This window comes from Barbatula barbatula (genome assembly GCF_947034865.1).
Source record: "Barbatula barbatula genome assembly, chromosome: 3".
Lineage (NCBI taxonomy): Eukaryota > Metazoa > Chordata > Actinopteri > Cypriniformes > Nemacheilidae > Barbatula > Barbatula barbatula.
This window is the reverse complement of record NC_136764.1, coordinates 16,484,193-16,506,212: the sequence shown is the minus strand read 5'-3', so window position 1 is coordinate 16,506,212 and position 22,020 is coordinate 16,484,193.

Here is a 22,020-nt window from a genome sequence, read left to right as displayed (position 1 = left end):
ACTTTTGCTGTGTCATAAATGCACAAAAATGTCTACAGTAGTCTGCAAATTCAGTGAGGCTTAGATGAGACTATTAAATGGTTTGTGACCTAGAGCAAAGGGAAAAAATAAGAGACTTTCAATACACTTCAATACACAATACCAATGTTTTACATTTATTATAAGAACATTTAAAAATACATGTACGATGGAAAACATGTAGAACTGCTGATTAAAGGCAAATCTGGGGTGGTCTGTTAATTTGTATTTTTTTGCTAAACAGGTTAATCGGACACATAAGCGGGCCTGTTGTTAACTTCCGGTCGGTGTTATTATATATATTTAATTTCAATCTCAATATGTTATTGAATTTTAATTGTTTAATCTTAAATTAAAATAAAATGACTCAATAGTTATTGATTGTCTAAACGAATTACCTTAATTTGCAAATATTCACATCGCAAATAATTGTTAGGAATCTTAACACATATTCCTTTATTTTTTTAACTTGATATGGATGAATATGTCAAAAGACTTTCAGGAATGGATTATTCAGCTTCGATTGTAGTGCTCTTAGATGTTATTCTGTGTCTGCAATAGTTTGTCCTGAGTGATCTTTCGCCGCAGGAATGATTTTATTAAAAAGGGTTGCTGGAGGAATATGACATCAGGTAACACTTTACTTGCCCTGAAAGGGCTCTCAAAAGCAACAGCGTATGGAAATAGCTGTTAGTGAGACCTGTTTGATATTCAACGCCTTACATCTTCTATACAGATAAAATGTTGCATTTACGAACTCCTCTCAAAGTGACATTGAGACTAGCACAACTTTTTCTTCAGTGAATATAAGTCAGACATATTGAATAGGGCAAGTTTTGGGTGAGTTTTATTTTTTTTTCTTGGGACTGATTTTATCTGTGGACTCGCTACTGTACTGTGTGTTCACAGTGAGGGAAATAATATAGTGAAATCCATGTTTCTTAAGATTCTAATGTTAACAACGCTAAGAACTAAACATGTGTGTCTTTATCAGAGTCAGTGATAAGTCGGTGAATGTAAGCAGTGCTTCTGTGTCACAGAAAATGTCTTAAAGCAGCTGCTGTCACACCAGAATGAAACATGTTTCCGTATTGTTGCTTTCCTCATTGCCTTGCCCTCAAATGTTTAATTAAAGCTCTCCTCGCTTTCCACCTCAAAACCTTGAGAAAACACTTTCCCCTAAAAAAAGCTTGTTCTTTTGCACTTTGTTAATACCATCCTTCACACCTTTCCGTAAAAGAGTTTAATCAAGTGCGCTTTTAGTAGGTCCTATTAAACTTGAAATAGTACTATATACTTTCAATCTACTTCTTAGAGTACTTGTACTTTTTAGTGCACTTAACCAGAGCATATTTGGCCTATACGTGTAGACTTTTTCAGACAATTGTAGTTTACTAACAGTACATTTTAAAGTGTATATTAATAAACTAGAAAATGTGGTAAGGAATCAGTATGGCTATAAGTTGCAGTACAAACTGAAGTGTATTAGTGTACTTAAAGTTAACCACTGCTATACTTAAAGCAAAAAGCACCTAAATATCACACTTACAAGTTACACATTATACACACGTACACAAGACATGAATACAAAAAGAATACTACTTCAAAAGAAAGTAAACTCAAAACATCTGTGACAATTTGATATCTAAATAAAAGGAGTGTCCTTTGTCTACGCTCTTTTGTTTTTTATGTGTTTGTATTTCCACAAACACGTTTTAAGATGTGAACATGTTTTCCTTGGGTTTCCTTGAGCTCACCTGACCACATCCACCAATCAGCTTCCTCCACTAGTTTAATCTTCATCTGTCTCCTGTTTGCCTATTTACTCATTAGTGTATTAAAGTAGCTCCAGTTACTCCATTCCAGATGGTCTTGTGCTATGAGTCAATCTTGTGTGTCTGTGTAAACTCTGTCAGTATTTTTCTATCCAATGATTTAGTGCAGTGGTTCTCAACCGGGGGTCTGGGGTACCGGCACAGAGCATTAAATGAACTGATTTTCCCTTCCCCTGCTGCAGGTTTTATTCAACACTCACTCAGTCCCACAGAGTAGGTACACACTGTCCCGCCTTACAATCCATTGGGTCCTAATTCAGGTCCCATTAATGCAGTCATGCATTTTGTTTCCTTTTTCATTCCCATTGAGCGCAAACTAAATTAACTTTCAGGTCTACCCAGTGCTTTTTTTCCATGTCAAAAAGACCAATGATCTTTATAATATATCTTTATTGTAAATGAGTTATTATTGTCGGGGAACTTCTTCTCTTGTGTCTTAGGTGTTTATTCCTACGTATGTGTTTGCTTTTCCCTTTTTTTGCGAATTCCCTGTTTTCAAGTCATTGCCTTTTTTAGATTACTGAGAGCCAGCTGTTCTTGTTCCTCAACTTCTGCTTTAAATATCAACTGAGCTTTGCTTCTTTAACCTCCGCTACAAAATACTCAAAGTATTTTGGCTCTAATCCTACCTCCTGTCGTTCTATGCATCTGGATCCAGCAGACAAGCAGTCGGGACAAAAAAGTTGTGATTGCTTGTATGGCGAAATGGCTCCATGGGAATGAGCTCGCAGAAGCGACGACCCTCTTTTACTCCGAAGGGGGCAACGCTGACATGCCACACCATTTATTGAAGCACGCTTGCGACTTAGTTGTCATCAAGAAGGATCAGCTCGCATTATACTTTGGAAAAAAGTGCTGGTGAGTTAATAAATGGAGTCAACAAAAGGACAGACCGCATCCATCAATTTGCTATTTAAAGGGAAGGAGGATTTAGAATGCACTTTCACACTGCGAAACTCTTCCCAATGTGACTTGTGTGGCAGGGCAGAGGCGGCGGTTAATTGATCAGCCTTTGAGCCGAGCGCCAGTGTAAACACTCCTGATAACAGAAGTGTGAGCGATGAGGTCGGAGGCAGATAAACATAGTGTGACGGGGGCTTTTGGCAAGAGCACTTCATTAAGCTGTTTTAGGCCACTCTTACTCTGCCTGCTTATCGGTAAATTTGCCACGGCTATGATCTTATTCAGCATGAGCACGAGAAGTAATTAAGCGAGAGAGTCCAAAATAAGATGTGACGTTTGCATATTTAGGCAGAAGCTAATTTGTGGGTGGAGTCAGAGTTGCTCCTGAGGAATGCGATTGCGAATGACTATAGCCCTTTTCACACAGAGAAAATACACGGACAATGTGTCCAGGAATTTGTCTCGGGATCGTTCGATTTTGTTTATTCACACTGCCAGTGATTTTCTGGAAGATCCGTAAAATACATGACGTAACATACTGCAATGTAATTTTGTATCATATGAAAATAGGGTTGATCATGGTTAAAGATATTTCCTTGCAGTGTTGTTGGGTGGCTTAATAGCACAAATTGTTATTATTACTGCCTTCCTTTATTTAGTGCCAAATAGGCCTAAATAATCTCTCTTTTTTTGGTTATTGTTCTGTAGCATATATTGTTGCCTTTTGCAAATGACAAAGACGTCAATTTAAAACAAACTCATTTATTTATATTTTGCTGAACAGCCAAGAGGAATGAGACAAAATTAAGCTAAATATAAGATAGAATATAAAATATCATATGAAAACAAATAAAAGCAAATTGTTCAGGCTTGTTCGGTGCAAATTTACAGAGCGTTAATAAAAAAATATAACAGAATGCTGCGAAGTAAAAATTTCCAAGTATGTTTGCAACAAAGCCTAACTGCAATACAAAAGGCCCGATATAATAATCTTTCAGTAATGTTATGTACAAAAATGTGAGTGTAAAAATAGGTTTATCATCTTAAACATTTAGATTTTGTAACCATTTCGGAATAAGCTCAAGCTGATCGAACGAAAAATATGTTAATAAAGCATATTGCACATAATTCTATAAAAAACATGTTTAAATAGTTTACAATGTTTTGTTGAAAAAACAAGCACATAAATGTTCGGATGAAAGCTTGTAATTAGTCTGTTAACGATGTCTGCGCAGAAACTTATGTGCTTCTCTCCTGCTTAGCATGAGCACGGCAGTTGCAAACAGTGCAGTGTTTTAAAGGTTAGTTTTGATCAAAGTAATTTCAAGTTTAAACAGCGTTTAGAAGCAGACAACCCTATTCTCGCATCGGACCTTAAGTTTGGTGATTAGGACCCTCTGGTACTAAAACAAATAGTAGGCCTATTTAAGTTTTCGGTTTACAAACGAACATAAATTACTCTCTTAACTATATTTGTTTTCATAGCCAAATTATTTACGATTTATTATAGATACTTTTACGGCAATGTTTCTGCCTTTTGTTCACAAAGGGTAGTTTTCTGAACTGATCCCATTAATGTTACTAGATGTTACTATTAATGTTACTCCGGCACCACTTTTCAGGTCAATCTGGGATGCCTTTGTGTTCACACTCTGGCAATTTTTGGGCAATTGTCTGGGATCATCGGCATGTGTGAATGGGGTAAAATTTTGACTTGCTGATCTCCCCGCTCTGTCCAGGAATAAATGTATGGATGGGCAAGTGGAGTTTGCCCAGAACAGAACCATACAACCAACACCTACTAGATGCATTATTATTAAATATAGCATTATTAAATATTTGACAAAAGTGGTCCTGACTGAACTAAGCTTTACTTGTAGTACAAGACAACTGGTCACAACTAGATGTTACCACATAAACCAATATAAGTCAAGCTAACATCTACTGTAGTTTACCCTGGTGGTCTAAACAAATCCTCTCTGTCATTCTTTGGACATGTGTCCAAAGAATCCTAAAACCGATCTGAGGGACAAGTCACGTGGCCCTCCAGTGAGCTGGACCTATGGTCTGCCTGGCCTGAGCTCTCTCTGCTTCTTCATGACAGATGGCAGGACTAACCAAGCGTGATGCCCCGCTGGTGGTACTCTGAGTATTTATAGAGCCAGACCAGGGGATGGAATTCCTTTTGAAATTTTGATGGAGGTGGTCAGTACACAAACTGTGAAGATTTGTGGGATAAAATGAAGGACAACAGGATCTGACCTATTCTGCATGTGGGTTGGAGCCAATTAACCTCATTATATGATCTGAATATGTGTCAATGATCTACAGAGTTCAACAGGAGGCAGCAGAGGTCTAGTCAGAGAATGGTAATGAGATGAAGATGCAGTGTGGTGCCTTTGCTCATACATGTCGTGACAAATTTCTAAACCATTCCGCCCAAGCTTGTATGAACATAAACCTCCGTAGACATTTATTGTACTTACCACTGGCAGGCTAAATGGCTTTCGGTTTGTTTTATTGGAGGCACTAAGGTTATGTTGCTGGAAGCTGTTGTGTGTTGTACTAAAGTTACCTTACATAAAGAAGCGTTATGTTTTTATTAACTTAGAATTAGCCATTTCTATCTACATACACCCCTTGCATGGAATTCGTCATGTTGTTTCTACAGTACAGAAGCCCTAAACGGACAAACTGCTCTACAGAGCGCATTTCGTAAATCTCCTTCAGCAAAGAAGTGAGAATATGACAACAGCTTCGTTCTGTGTCAGCCCACCGTAGTGCTTCGAAAGGGGGAGTGCCGTTGGTTGCAATTTGCAACCTTACCACTAGACGCCGCTTAATTTCATACATTGGTCCTCTAAGTTTTATATTTAAAAAATGACCTTGGGGATAATATCTTCAATGCAATTCGTTATTATGTGCATGTTAAGCGTTCATAGTCTTTGAGCACATTGCACATGTCTAGTTAGTTTTAATCCCAGCTGTCTCTCTGTCAGATAAGCTGTTTTGTTTTTGATGTAAAGACAGAGCTTGTGTGGAGATTGCCCTCACTTTCACATGTTGCTCTTCCATAATGCATCAGTTAATCTGCTTTATCAGCTAAGAAAACACCTGTTAAATCCCCACTCACTCCAGGCTTGTGCAATATTTTATTAGTTGTGTTTTATGCTTGTTTAATAATGTGTTTGTTTTCATCCCACTAAATTTTTCATCGATGGAACAACGTGTGATATATTTTTTACCCCTCATGCATATTTCAGTTCTCTTTTTGGTTGCGGCTAATATCCACATGGAACTGAAGTCCTTAGGGTAGCAGCCGTGGTTTTCTGTCACCGCTCTCACAGTGCGTTATCATATAGCATTTAGATTTTATTTCAGAATCAGTTTTCCCTCAGAATACCAACAAGAACATGTCATGTGAAAAATTTAACTTTTATATTTTATTTTCAGAATTGGTTGAGACAGAGTTCAGTTTTTAATGTATTTGACGTGTCTGAAATAAAACGTACATTTTTTATAAGAATAAACATTTGCAAGAAAACCAGTCTTAAGTAGCATGTGTTAGGACTCCTGTCTCGAGCTTTCAAGCTCCCTGGGCAGAGTCATGACATTGCCACGTCTTTCGGGTTTCTGTTGTGTTATGTGTGGAGACATGTGGCTTTATGTTGTTACTTGTGCCACGTGTCTTCCTGTTATGTCTCTCAGCCCCACCCTCCTATCTCCTGTAATTTCTTAAGGGTTTCATTCCCATCGTCTGTTTTGTGTTTCACCTTCGTTAGGGTTTTATTCCCATCGCCTGGTTAGTTGTTTCACTCTCGCTATGGTTTCATTCCAATCACCTGTCACCACTTTCCCCATGTAATCACTCCTCGTTAGTGTCTCCCTTTATATAGTCTCAGTTTCTCTCTGTTCAGTGTCGGTGCATTGTCTAATGTTTATGTGCAACATGGCTGTCTTGTCATGGGATTACATGTTGGTCCTGTTCCAGTTTGTAGACTTATTAGTTCATTGTTCCTAATACCCTTGTTTTGTCCCCCTCTTGGGAAGTGTTTGTTTGCCTTGTTTTTTGGTTCATGTTTTTCCCATTGTGGATGTTTCATTTAATAAAAGTTTGTTTACGTTAACCCTTCGTCTGCCTGCATCTGGGTTCTGTCCAAGCCATTTTGTGACAGCATGGGTAGCATTTTTAGTAGTAGCCAAAAACACATTGTATGGGTCAAAATTAACAGTATTTCATGTTCAAGTTTTTTGTAAATATTCTACCGTAAATGAACAGTACAAAGACCTATTTTGTGAGTATTATGTTATGCTTGGGTCTTCATTTGGACTACTTTTGAAAGGCGACTTTCTTCAATAATTCACCCTCAGATTCCCGATTCCCAAAGAGTTGTATCTCCATTGGAAAGCTGATTTATTCAGCTTTCAGATTGTGTATTAATCTCACTTTAGACTGGTTTTGTTGTCCGGGGTTACATTTAGCTGTAAAGTAACTCCATGACATAAATTCATAAACACACTTTTGTTGGACAATGATGCTGATAGGTCACATGACCGTTCCATCAGCTAGTTTCACAATAGCCCTGAGGCGTCAGGCCATCTTTATTGTTAATCCCTGAAATCATCATCTGGCTTTCTGATTCTAGTTTGTCAAATGTTTGCGGTGTGACACTAAAGTATGTCCTTTAACAAGACCGGATGTAAGGTTGAAGAAGAGTACATGATGAGTAATGAAACTGATGTCATCACCCTGTATGGCAGCTGCACAACTGACCCGCTTTGAAGAAGCCTAAAACAATGGAAAGATGTCTTGAAACAGTGGCACTTGAAACAGTGGAAAAAGTTTGCGTCTGTACTATAGTTCCTACTCCAAAAAAACAAAAACAATGATTCTGCTGAATAAAATGAAATGTGCTGTTTTATATAATGAAAGTAGCAGAAAATTACATTTTATCTATCGGTCTGAGCTGGATTTAGCTAGCATGCAATAATCTGTTAATGAAAGCCAATAAGCTATAACCATGCTGTGTGGCTGGCCTTTTTAACTTAGTGGGGGAGTTATCCTAATGACTTCTCTGTCGTTTTGATTGACAGTGTCACAAGAGGTGTAAAAGTGAAAGACTGCTTAACTGATACAGTATAAGTTCCCCACGTCTACAAAGAACGTGGAGTACCAGAAATGAAATTTCTCTATTCTTTCAGCCTCACCATAAATTTGTCACTATGATGGATTTGATATACCATGTTCGAAAAAATACAGACACCACAGAAAATGTAAATGCATACTTTAAGTGCCAGAGCAGAAAATATAGTCGTCAACAAGAAGTTTAGTGTTCTGCAACTCAGATCTTCTGTCCAATCTTTCTTGTGGAAGATGCTATTGATGCCACTTTGTATACAGTATAGGCATATTAGGTGGACGTTTCTGCTGTTGTGGGATGTGCAGCCAGGCAGGAAATTGAAAAAGGGAGTGACGGCAGATTTAGCGCGTCACAACTAAAAAGCCTTGTTTGCGAAGACATTAGATTGCACACATCAAGTTCACGCTTAAGATTTAGAGTGCAACTGTTACCTGGGCCTGTTTAGCACTTCTGCAAAAGTTCAACGGATTTTGACGCTTGAGGTGCAGAGGGGATCTGAGAAAAAGACACATGGAAGGTGTTGCCCACTACAATCACATAGTTGCACTCTGAAATTAAAATGGATGTGAATGAATGAAAAATATGAGTTTGTTATGAACTGCAAATGCAATATTGATTTCATGTACGGTTATTGCGTATGAGATGCCATAAATACAAACAATGGCAGATCAATGCGTAGAGGCTTAATGATATAAAATGTCAATACTGAGGTATTAATACTACAACAATTCAATTAACAATATTTTATCATTTATCATTTGTGTTTACATAATATATGTCTGTGTACTGTATATAAATGTTGTATTTATAAAATATACATGCATGTATTAATTAACACACACAAACAGTATATACTGTATATACACAAACAAATACAAAATTAATAAACGTTTATATACAATTATAATTATTGCTTAATATAAATGTAAACATCTCCTAAATATGTATACATGTATGTGTACGTGTTCATAAAAACAAAATGAATATGAACAGTACACAGACATATATTATGAAAATACAAACGTTCATTTGACTTAATCATTTGACATCCCGAGTTTTCTGTCAGATGTGAATCTGTTGGGACGAAATTCAAAGCATGCTACCAACACAAAATTGGGTCAACGGAAAACATCTCCTGTGACATTCCATAGTAGTTTGTATAGAATTGAATTCCTAATAGCATCAAATGAAAACAGAACACTGAATATGTTCTCCGCTCCCTTTATGACATTATAGAAGGAGGAAGAATGCAGAATCGTGGTTTATGGTAATAATCTCTGTATGGAAATCATTTATTGCGGCTTTATGAAACTTTATGGCTGTGAAAGTCTCTCAGTCTTCTGAGATCATATAATTAAGATCAAAGTAGAAAGATTGCAGCACTTTGCGTTGTGCTATACATATTCTCAATCACAAAGCACTGGAATAATGCAATGCCACGTCTGAAATTCTGCAGAATGGCGGAGTAATAGGTCTTCTCACCATTTCAGCTGCAACTTGCTCACACCATCTGCCATCGATTCAAGAAGCAAGAATGCTCATTAAGATGCAAATCCACAGCTTCTGATAAGGTTAAATTGTTAATCCTGTATCTGTGCTCTGAAAATAACTCTTATTAAAGTGCTTAGACAATAATTGCATTTGATATTTGCAGGATGAAACTGCCAGATTACCAGATTCGCTCCGTGAGCATTTTTAGTGGGCTGGGGATCATATATTGAATCTTGAAGTGGAAGTTTTTTACAACACATCAATGGTTTTTCATCAGGATTATCGGTAGCTGTCTGAAAGGTGCCGGTAAAACTTCCAGTGTGTTCCTCATAAAATCTTAAAGTTGTATTTCCATATTTATTAACCTTCAAAAATGTAACTTAATGTGACTAAGTTATTTAAAATATAGTCACAGTATGCAATACAGTACAGCGTAATGTTTTCGCTTGGCATGAAGATAAATGTAAACATGTCACTTACACTTATTTTTTTGCTCTAAGCTCACTTTCAATTATATAAATTGAATTATTTTTTAACTCTATTAAATTATGTTGGATTATAGAATTTGGCTTGACGAATATAGACAAACCATGTATCATCTGATTTGTGTATTTATTGGACTCATGTTTCACCTGCCAACTATTACTAGCTTCCAGGGAAAGAATGCAAAAGGATTATTATTGGACTGTCAAATAGTAAGTTGGGACATTGATGATTTATGATCCGTTGACAGCACCTTTCAAACGTGATATTTTATCTGTCAGCTCATACTGTTTATTATATTAAGTTTATGTCGGCTCATCCAATTATACTGTATTTTCAAGTCAGAACAATCCATTTAATAAAGAGCCAGTTTTCACTAAAAAGTGATCAAGGTTGTTAAATGACTCCATATTTCCTGTTGAAAGACAACTGGTCAGCATTCAGCCGGCTGTATTGACATTTCATTAATTTCTCTGTGTAGACCTAGCCCATGATTGTCACCACATTCTGTTTGCATCTTATTTTTAGAAGCAGACAGTCTTGTTCTGCAGCAGACCAATGAGCAATGAGCAGACCCAACTGTCCTGTCATCAACCATATTCATAAAGGTTGAAACCTAATATGGCTGTTGCCCTGTAAACCCACACACACTTTTTCCAGTTAGAATGATTGTGCGTTTGTTTGTGTATGAGTTTAGCTCAACAGATATCTTTGTCCTGTGAGAGCTGCCATAGTGCTTCGAAAGGGAGGCGGAGGGATTGAGGTGTCGCTAAAATCTCCTCATTGCTATATTAACATTTATTTAATCATATACAGCCATAGACCATTGTTTTTCAAGCTTTCTAGTCTATATACAGTATATTTGTTATGTGACCATATCTGTGAAATTCAGTCTAAAGTCTCAGAATTATGAGATAAAGTCAAAGTTTGATTTTAACCATTATCTTTGAATAATATGAAAAGATTTATATTGTAAGATAATGTTCTTTACATAAAGTAGAATGATATTATGCTGAAAACAGTGACTCATTTACTGGCAGGCTTACATTATTATGAGCTCTGTCTATATATGCGCTATTATAGACAGGCAATTTTCATTATCTGTACAGATATTTTCAAGGAATTTTGTACATTTTTAGTTGGTGGCTTGACTGATGCCAGTATTCTACTGGTAAAAAAAGTCTGCGAGTCAACATGCTGGGTTATTAGTATTCTTGCTCTCCTAAAAGCAAACCGCTTTCTCTGCCCTGCAGTTTTTTAGGTTTTGGGAGAAATGAGGCGGGAAGCATTTTCTCATGAGATATTATGGCAACTGTGGCCCTGAAACTCCAAATAATTAATGTGTGCATGGTCCGCTGGGAAAAAATAGACCATGAACTATCCTCTTTTGAGCCAGTTTAAAAATGTCCCGCACATTTCTCACTTGTTTATATTTGTGCAGCCTCAGCATGGACCCTCTTGTTCCTGTTCCACTGCTGTTGTCGGTTTTCACTAGAAATACCCTTGGAAGGTGAGCTTTTTCAGGAGAAAATTCAGCTTTTTTTGAGGTTGTGGTTGAGGGAGGGTTGAAGTGGAGTAGTGACCCGGCTCGCCGCTAAACAACCACCACCAGTTGTACTATAAACACAATGTGACTGTGTGAACCTTGTTTCATGGCCCATTGACCATGTTTCTGGCAGGTACGGTTTGATGGAACAAAGCTGTAAAACCAGATCCATCGTTTTGCTAGATACCACATTTGTTATATATTTGCATACACCAATTTGGCAGATGGTTTTATCCAAAGCGACTTATATTGCATTTAATGTGCAATCCCCGGGATCGAACCCATGACCTTGGCATTGCTAGCACCATCCTCTAACCACTGAGCCAAATGACCTAAACATACAGTGACAAAGCAAAGTAAATCACAATCAATTTAACCGCAAATGTTCTACGCCCATTATCTTGTTCCTAGGACGAAAACATCCCGCTTTTGATGTCCCAGGGACAAATGGCTCACAGGAGATGAATTCCGCTTTAAAGGTTTTCCGATGTTAAAGATGTTCTGATGACCTTAACGCAACCACAACATAGTTCTCGTCGCCTTTTTGGATCACCCTGGAGGCACACAGCGTCCGCCAGATAGTCGTCTCTAATCAGGACAGAAATGTGGTCGTAACATGCATGTGGGAAGGGGGAAGATACCCGGAGATAAGGTCAGCTGTTAAATGTTATCATAAGCTACATGAGAAGGCGCTGCGGAACTGGAAAAGACAGGTGAAGTTGTCAAATGGCTCTATAAATGCCAGTTGTAGTGAACCAGACGAAAAGCTCTAGAGGGGAAAGAATCCTATTGTGAGTGGGCAGCAAACATTGACTTCTTGCGGATCTCACTTTTTCTAAAAATAGGCTGTCCTTATGTATTTGACCTAGTGTCTAAAGCAAAAAAGACTTTAAATGACTTTGCTCTGATTATCTTCAGGGGCATTTTATCACCGTGTCTCTGTATGCGCTGCCACATTGCCCGGCTGCTCCACATCATAATTTTCCTCCGAATTAGTTTCTAATTTTGTAAAAATCAAAAGGACAAACATAGTTCTGCCTTGTTTCGCCCCAGTGCTCTTGAACAATGTTAAGATGCTTTGGAGGCATCCGGCACCAGGATCACCTGAGTGGATCACTCTAATAAGCACCGGTCAAATTGGTCCTATAAATCAAAGGCTTGGCACCTCTGCCCTCCTTTCTGAAGAGCCGAACAGTAATGGTACAAGAAGCTAAGATAAATTGTTATTACAGCACTGCGGTACAATAATAACTCGGTGGAGCTGGTCTCCTCGAGTGAAAAGAGGAAAAAAATCAATTTTATAATCACAAGTGGAGTACAGGTGGAAAGGGCAACATGAAAGGATTCTGTTCTCTATGGTTATTTCCCCTTGTGGGGCCGAGCATTGCTTCGTCGGTCAAGGCAGGAACATATGGTAAAGCGTGATGCTAAATCTCATTCAGAAGAAGGCTAAACAAGTCAGCCGCTTTAATGTTTCCATTTAACGTGCGTTTATTTGCACCGAGGGGAATTTCATTAGCAAACCCAATTTTTGGCTGACTCGTTGACCTGAATGATAAAACAATGTTCACAGAGACGGATCTAAACAGGCTGGAATTCTTTGCTGCAAATTAGTATTGTGCTCAGCTATTTTCTTTTGTTTGGGCTTCTGGTAAAACGTCTACACAGGTGTCATACTTTGCAGAGCCAGAGTCCTAATCAGCAGCCTTGGGAGATGCCTGCGAGAGGAGTCAGGTAGGCATTAATTACCCGCCTGTCAGCACATACAGTAGAATGGAAACACTGAAGTTGGATGCAGTCTTGTATGACTGTATCAACTTATCAGTGCCGGCGAGAGAAAGCAACCTGACTGGCGGGGGAAAAACACAAGTTTATTTTCTTTTTTTCTTCCTGAGGATGAGCCTTGATATTTTTCAAGGTTCCATCAATAACACAAATCAATTATTTAGATTGAATAGCAATTTACTGTTGGCAGTGTTTTTCATTGTGCAACAGCGTTAGGATTGACAATACTAATGTGGGTCAATATTCAAAGTTCATTAAATGAGAAAGATGAATGTTTGAAGAGGAAAATGACTCCCTGGCTTTCAGAATGAAACTCCGTTCCAAAATTGTGTCAAATTATTTTGTGATCTGAAACTGATGCATGAATGCAGTATTAGGTTTGTCACTGTGTTAAATACTATAAATTAGCTCAAGTAAATTCTAGTCAGCATTAGATGACGAAAGGTTTTGAAAAAAAAAAACAGTGACAAACGTAAAGGATGGCAGCGATGTAGATTCTGACAAAGTTGCAGCAGTCTCTTCTTACAATTGTCAAAAGCCTCACAAATGACCAGTGCATTTCACTAGACAATGCGGGTACACACTCGTCTTTCTTAAATAATAAAATGTAAGGACACACCATAGGTAGTGCGGAGCTTTCTGCCTTCCATATTTCCATGCCTTTGTTTGCACTTTGCTATTTGAAGAGACAGGCTTTCTGTACGAAACAAGCTTCCTAGTTAGTTCTCACATATGCCATGATTAGTCATAAAGCAGCTCATGTAACCACAGGCACTCATCAGCCCACACGCTGGCCTTTAGTGCTTCCAGTAGAGATGCTTCTATTTGGAAATATTTTTAAAATGAACACTAGTGTTCATATAGAAGCCATCAGTTTTGCCCCCGATTGTCGATCAAATCTTATTGGTTGACTCAAACGAGCCATTTCAACAATTGCACTGGCATTTGCATGATGAGCACCTTATATTTTCATTTTTAATAACTACTTTTTATTTGCTGAACTCATTTTGGATCAATATTCAAAAGTATTTTAGAGCTTGGAAATATGAGGTGATCCAAGAGTGCAAACAACTGAATTACCTGTAATATTTTTTACTGTATAAATTTATAAACACAAAAACACATGCACGTTTGTTGTACTATAGGCTACTAATCGGGAAATAACATAGTCTCCCACTGATATTATACCAGTCTAATGATGCCCCCAAACCTACTCCTTAACCCAACCATCACACACAAGGATGAAATTAGATTTAAGGAAAAACATGATTTGCCAGATTCATAAGCTTTTTTATTTAGCAGGGACCAATAGATGTCCTCACATTATTGTGTTAGTAGTGTTGTTTATAATATGCTGTAATTGTTTTCGTTTGTAAAGATGTCCACAAAGTATTATTAAGTAATACATAGATGGTATAAAAATCTCTTTGCAAGGATACACCTGTCTGTATCATGCTGAAAATAAAGGTGGATCTTTGAGTGTGTATTGTGTGAGGCGTTTAGTGGGGATTATTGCTCTGAGATGGCATGATGACCAGACCCAGAGGAAAACGGCACAACAGGAGATGAAAAATCAGCCCATCCAATAACTCACTACAAACCATGTTGTTTGTTTGAGTGTGTGTGCAGGTTTATTGTATACTGTGTGTGCGAGCATATTTGTTTTCTGATGGCAACACATCTTCTAGCTTAGCTGATTGAAATTCTTGCATTTTCAGTCCATTTCATACATTACAGCACAAATGTGCCAAATATTTGCTCTTTATCATATTTCATTAGATGGTATACATCGCTTCTTGAGATGATCTTTAGTTCCACTCCATACAGACCTTGTCACACATGATAATTAACACTGTGAGCACAAACCTAATCTTTTCGTGCTAAATTAAGCGAGGGACGACCATGAAGCTCGGTGTTTCCTCCTCCTGCTTTCAGTCAATAAGAGGTTAAATGATTTTGGATAGAGCCATGATTGCAAAGGGACTATGAGGAATCTTTTCCACTTTAATTACTAGATGATTCATTCTTTCTTGAAACTCTTCCTTTCATAATCACAATGATTAGATGAACATTTATAGAAAGTGTGATTTCCAGCTCATGGAGGTGATCAAGGGCTTTATCAGCATATACTGTACTTCCTGTTTATTTCTCATAGTGACGGTAAACTGTTAATTTTACAGCAATTAGCGATGTGTAAGGATTCAAGCTGTGATTTTCATCCCCAAGAGTATTTAGGGCACTTTTCATTTATACTTGGCCACATAAATGTAATATAAATCCAACCCACCAATCCCACGCTGTATGAAAAAAAAAACAGAGATTACTTTCGTGATGGAGCTAATGGCAGGCAATGACATTTTGCTGCACTTAATGTGGCTCATAAAAACTAAAACAGGAGGTGACTAAAACTGTCCATGCAAGTCTGTACTGTACATTTGGGGGCTTCCAGATTTCGATATAATAATTGTTTAGGAAGGCTAAAGTTACAGACACAACTAGATACATTTACACTTGGCACAAGTCGTCTATTGCACATGTCTATTGGAAGACATTTTTCACATTCATGATTGAAAATGGCTTTGATTTATGAGTTGATCACATGATGTGGGAAACATAATAAAGCAGAATGACATACATCTACAATGTTTTGTTAATTAATTTTAAAGTGGAAAGACATTCTGTATTTATATATGTGGAATTGTTTAGATCATTACAGATACACAGAATGCTTCTGACTCCATGGGGTTCCTCACTTCTCCTTCTGTTTAAATTTTTGTCATTGACAGTCTCAGTTTCTACGTCATTCCCACTTTAACAACTTATCACCGATGATGATAAGCCTGCTTTGCCCTGCATTCACTCACAACTCTATTATTAGACATAGGGGCTTTATTATCAGCTCAGATATGTTTTCTATACCTGCCCAAGTCTGTTTATCTGGATGTAAAATGCCATTTCACATTTTTTATGATGATAGCTCTCAGTTTTGAAACAGAAATGGTGCATGGGCCCAGCAATAACGCTGAATAAGATACCATATGTCTATGTATTTCCTGGCCAGCCAGGAGCTCTCCTGTCTTTGGGGCTTTTGTTCTGATAAGTAATTACAGTAGGTTTCATGGTCCCTAATGTCCTTGTTGGAGAGCACTTTATAAACATTAAACACATAATGGCTGTCTGAATGCGTTGGCAACATCGTGGGCCAATGTGTATGGGAAACAAACAGCAGGCTGAAAGATTGCTCTAAATTACAGGTGCCTTGTCATTCACTTTATCCTGTTTGGGGGTATTGTGGGTTGTCCAGTCTGGTATCTACCCTCAGCCATCAACACAACTCATTGAAAACACATTAAGCTGTTCATTCTGGGAAAACATCGCGACTCAATGCTTTCATTCAATGCTTGTTTTTCTTCTTATTTCTGAGGAAATATCTCTTTCGTGAGCAGAAAGGCTTTGCCAATAAAGATGTGTTATAAAGCAGGAGTATGTCATAAGCAGGTTTAGTGTTTATCAACAGGGCAGCACATTGAATATTTATTATCGTTGCTACCCCGAAATCTCTGATTTCCGAATTTTTCCAGAAATGTAAAAAAAACTACTTTTTAAATGACAAGTACTCAAAACCCAGTGAAAAACATAAAGGGTGACTAATAATAAAGATCTTTGACAAAACAAATAACAAAATACGAAGAAACAAGGTTTCAGACCGAAGCGATAATAAGTGATTGTTATTGCATAACTGTCTGATTAGTAATATAATAATACAAAAAACATAATCTTACTATTTCTGTTTTAAATCTTATTTTTATTTCTAATCTATTTAATGTCTATGTATAATTATGCAATATGTAGGATTTTAAGAGGTTTTGTGTTGTTCATTGGGTTGTTGTGACACAGTATTTCAATGCAAAAGCCTGCATTTTATTATTGAAACACTCACAATCCAGTGTTATCTTCTGCTAAATGTTCTTAAAGAAAGCTATGCTGGGAGTATTAAAATTGTTGGCAAACACAACTGGCTTCTATTTAAATTTGGCTCGCTTTTGGACCCTAATTGCACCACAGAAATAGCACAGTTTTGTGAATAAGTAAACAATAAACAAAATGTATTCAAATGATTTAAAACAAATGTTTTAATTTATCATAGCAATTCTGTAATCCATTTTATAAGGATCAAATATGAACAGTAGCATTGTAATAAAGAGTGAGCATAAATAATGAATTCTCACATGTTCTTTATACTGTTCTGTGGATTAAGAAAGAGAATTCACAGCTAATCCATCTCTCACTATAAGGTATGTTGTGTTCATTATATAATTGTCTCTTAATGAAGCCACTGACGACTAATTCAACCCCACACTTCCCCTTTTTGAGGTAATGAACCTCTGGAGAAAGTGATTAAATTTGTTATTGAACAGGTAGAGGCTTCGTAATTCTCGGTGGTATTGCCTTTAAAAGATTATAAAAATAATAACATACAATTTAACAAATTCTGTGCTCGTGTATCTATTATTTGCTCAGTACTGTCAGTCACGTAAAGAGCTTTTCGATCCGGGAACTGGGGATTAAGTCAAAAGTGTTTTTGCATTAACAAAAACACGTTTGTAGATTATGAGTCACAATATTTGCATTCTAGGTATATACTTAATAATAGAATGTGCTTTCAGCAGTGTTTACACCAGCTGTGAATTCCCTAGAGCTACATTACGTGTTCTAATCTTGTAGACGTTCATAGACCTCATTATTGCATAATCTATCGCATAAACTTCATTCTGATATTAAAGCCATAAAGTCTGGTTTACCCGCATTATGGCTGTCTGAAAGGTAGAAGCTTAATTAATATAGAAAGACCAGTGAGATGGACGTGAAGGTCAGGAGATTACACTGCCCATTTAATCTGCTGAGAGAAACCAGGCTCATTTGTTAACATAGCTGCAGACTGACAGCGTTGGATCCTAATGTAATAATGGAGGGCTTCAGCTTTCTAATTGTACTTCCATATATTCTAGAATAGAACCAGACACTGACTGAGAAACTGAAAGACTCATCTGAGAAATCCAGAGAAGAAATTAGATGTAGATTTGGAAAGTGTCCAATGAACAAAAAATGCTTGATTATTTTCGACCCAGCGTTGTGGTCAAAAGGGACCAGTTTCTGGTTAAAATCCCTGAACCGGAAGTCACGATAATTTTAACTTCCATATTCCTACGCATTTCCCAGTGAAACAAATATATGGGCGTGATTGATAAAAACAGCTGTTGCATTTTATAATTGGACTGACAGTTGAAGGGGAGGGGTTAACGGATGTTCTATCGAGCGTTATCTTGTAAATATCTCCTTCGGCAAAGAAGATCTTTTTGCTGTGAGATCCACCCTATGGGTGGAGTCGTTATCTTTACGTTCTGGTCCATGTTGTTTTCCATTTTTTTTAAATAAAGGTTATGAAAATATGTTATTTTTTTCAACCCCAGAGTTGGGCAGGCTATATTGATCAAAACTTTCTATTCACACATATTTGAGTATTTCTGTGTACTTTGCAGAAAAAAATGTCCTCTGACAGGATTCACAGTATCCTTTCCACAGCATCTGTTGCAATTGTCTAGCACTTTTATGGCATTCTCTTGGTTTAGCCGATTAGCTGTGACCTTAACTGCAGAAGGTCACATCCATCGCTAATCCTCATTGCTATTTGTCAGCTATTGTTGCTGCACGCCACCACCTCTTAAAGGTCAGCCATTTTGATTTTTCTTTTTCACTGTTCCAGACCCCAAAGTATTGGTATCAGCCTCAGTACATCAAGAAGTTTTAACCGCTGTCTCTATTTCTACACATCCGGCCGCATGCATGGACACTGGAACAGAATAACTGCCTTTGGGGTTTAGCAGTAATGTTTTCTAGGTAGCTTACATAAAACGTGGGAGAGTAGACGTCTCCTTTAGCGCTAATGGAGTGACTCTCTTTCTGCTGTTTAGACGTCTCAGAAGATTAATATCACAAGGCTTGCCCTTTTTAAGACTCGTTTATTACCTCCGGCTCATCTTTGTACTGCATAAAATAAGGTAATGAATCTGGCCCTTCTCATGTCATTGGTCTCTTATTTATTCATCCCTTTTTTCCAAGGAAATATTTTTCCCAATTCTACTCTGAGATGGTTTTTCAAATTTAAATCTATTATATTATCTTGTAATTTCATCCCAACATGTGTAGAGAATAGAGGCTTTATTCGGTTTAAGATCAATGTTAGTGCCTTCGTTGACGTCGTAGATGTTAAAATTGTACTTGACCTCAATGTACATGAGCTCAATGTACTTGAGCATCAATGTTAAATTTATAGCAATAAAGGACACGTTCACAAGGACACCAAGTAGATTTACAAGTAGTTTACATTAACACGTATTCATTTATCAGATACTTTGACCCAAAGTGGTACACATGAGAAGTGCTACAATACAAAGTTCCAAGATTGTTTGGAGAACTACAAGATTTATAATGCTGTAAGAATTATTTTTGGTATGAGGAGAGTATGGCTGAAAGTGTGTCATCCATAGCAAACAAGACTGATCTAAAGCTGCTACCCCGGGCACAAGTGTGTGGATTCCAGTCAGAGATAACCACATGACACAGAAGTGCTTAATCAACAGCCGAGATCTCCAGAGACAGCTTTAAGAGCTGTAGAATGTGTTTATGAAACCAAAAAGATGGAATTTAGAGGAGTAACCATAACATTATGTAGAGGGATTTGGTGAGTTAAATAGTTCACCTTAAAAATGAAAATTCTGTCATCTTTTATCCGTTGCGGGGATTGGACGTGTGCACCCATTGCCAACAAACAACCTCACGTCAAAAGGTATAACAGACACACCGGTCCTTTCGAAAATCTGTGTCAGTGTCATGCTCTACCTCCTCCATCCGAGAACATTAATTCAATTCAATTCCATTTTATTTATATAGCGCTTTTGACAATTTGCATTGTTCCAAAGCAGCTTTACAGGGGATTTTAGAGAAACACAAAAAAGGTAAAACACAGTACATGAATAGTTTAACATTACACTCTCAGTTCTTTGCACTTGTAAAACTGAAATAAATTTATACTATTTGTAACAATAGCTATTTTAGAGCACTTAACTTCACTACTACCCTAAACCAGCCCACCTCCTGACGATTACAAACATGCAACAAGCAAATAGAATTCAGCCACGGGCATTTATTAAAACACACAGTAAAAACATTTTTAACAGGCATACGTTCAAATTAAGCGTGTGATGCAATCAGAGCAGGACAGCCAATGGAGGTCATAACGTAAGCGAACGTAATGACGCAACCAGTCACGACTCACGAGACACAGGAGAGCCAATGCCATTTCACAATTGAAGCTGACGTTCCGGAACCGGTTTTATGGCATACAGCGAAGGGAATCACTGTTCTTGTAGCTGTATCTGCCTGTTATGTGTTGTGTTATATATTATATAATATACAAACTGTTAGGTTCAGGTGTAGGGGTGGGGTCGGGTTACGTGCTAAAATGCGTCTAAAGTGTGCGCACAAAGTAATAAACACACAATAAATACCATGTACATTTCCATTTTTCTACCTTCATACATGAGTGTCATTGTTCACTGACGCGCATAACTCATTTATTACAAGTTGACCATGAGAAGGCAGCCATTTAACATTGTAATGAAGTCAGAATGCATGAAACACTGTGGCACCCCACCTTCAAACATGTGTGATTGTCTTTCTTCTGCAAAATACAAAAGAAGATATTTTGAAAAAACAAAAAACGGTGATCCTATAGATTGACTTCTATACTGTATGTATGGACACAAAACCAATAGTCAATGGGGACTTGTTAGGTTTCTGTTACCAGCATTTTTCCAAAGACGGTATCTTCTTTTGTGTTCTGTAGAAGAAAGGAATTCATAAATGACAAGAGGGCATTTAAATAATGACAGAATTTTTATTTTGAAGGTGAACTATTCCTTTAAGCAGTAGTGGATTGCATTAGTTAAAGCGGCTGTGTGGAGATGACATCATTAAGTTATTAATAAAGATGCATGGACTTATATGTTATATGATATGTGCAAACTAACTAGAAACATAAAAACTATGTTTACTTAAGAAAAAAATTAGCCAAATAGAAATTATGCATTTACACATAATTTAAACACAATTTTGATTCATTGGTCTGGAATGAAGTCGCTGCACAAAATTGATATTAGTTGCAGTCCCTGGACCTGAGACAAAGCCTAGGTTTTGGTCATAACCACAGATCTGGTGTAATAAACCCAGCAGGTCAAAGTATCACTGGCATGTCCCGAGGGCATTGTGACATCATGGTCCTAATTGAAGTTATCCCTGGTCTGTCATAACCCACTCTTAATCTAATCAGTTATTCTTGGGCATGGCATCAGGAAAACTGTGCTATATTAGCATGGTAGGCCGCAGACAGAAAAGACACTTTTCCATCAGCTGTTTACCACACAGGGGCATTTTTTGTGTGACCGATGAGAAAGAAGGCAATCCATAGAATATGGTCTGTTCCGGAGGGGCCATTTTAGGTGCAAGAAAATCAATATGTTGTTTTATATCCAATTTCAAAAAAAAGAAATTCTGAGCTCATTACCAGCCTCAGCTGGAGCTAGATTTGTTTAGTACTTGCTTTTTTCTGCACTTAGTTTAGTTGTTTCCGTCCAATCAGCAGTAACTACCCCGGTCACACAAAAGACATACCTTTTCCGGTTTGACCGAATTGTCGTTGTGTTTTCTGACTTGTCGTTGTGTTTTCTTATTTGTTATTTTGTTTCCGGAATTGTTGTTG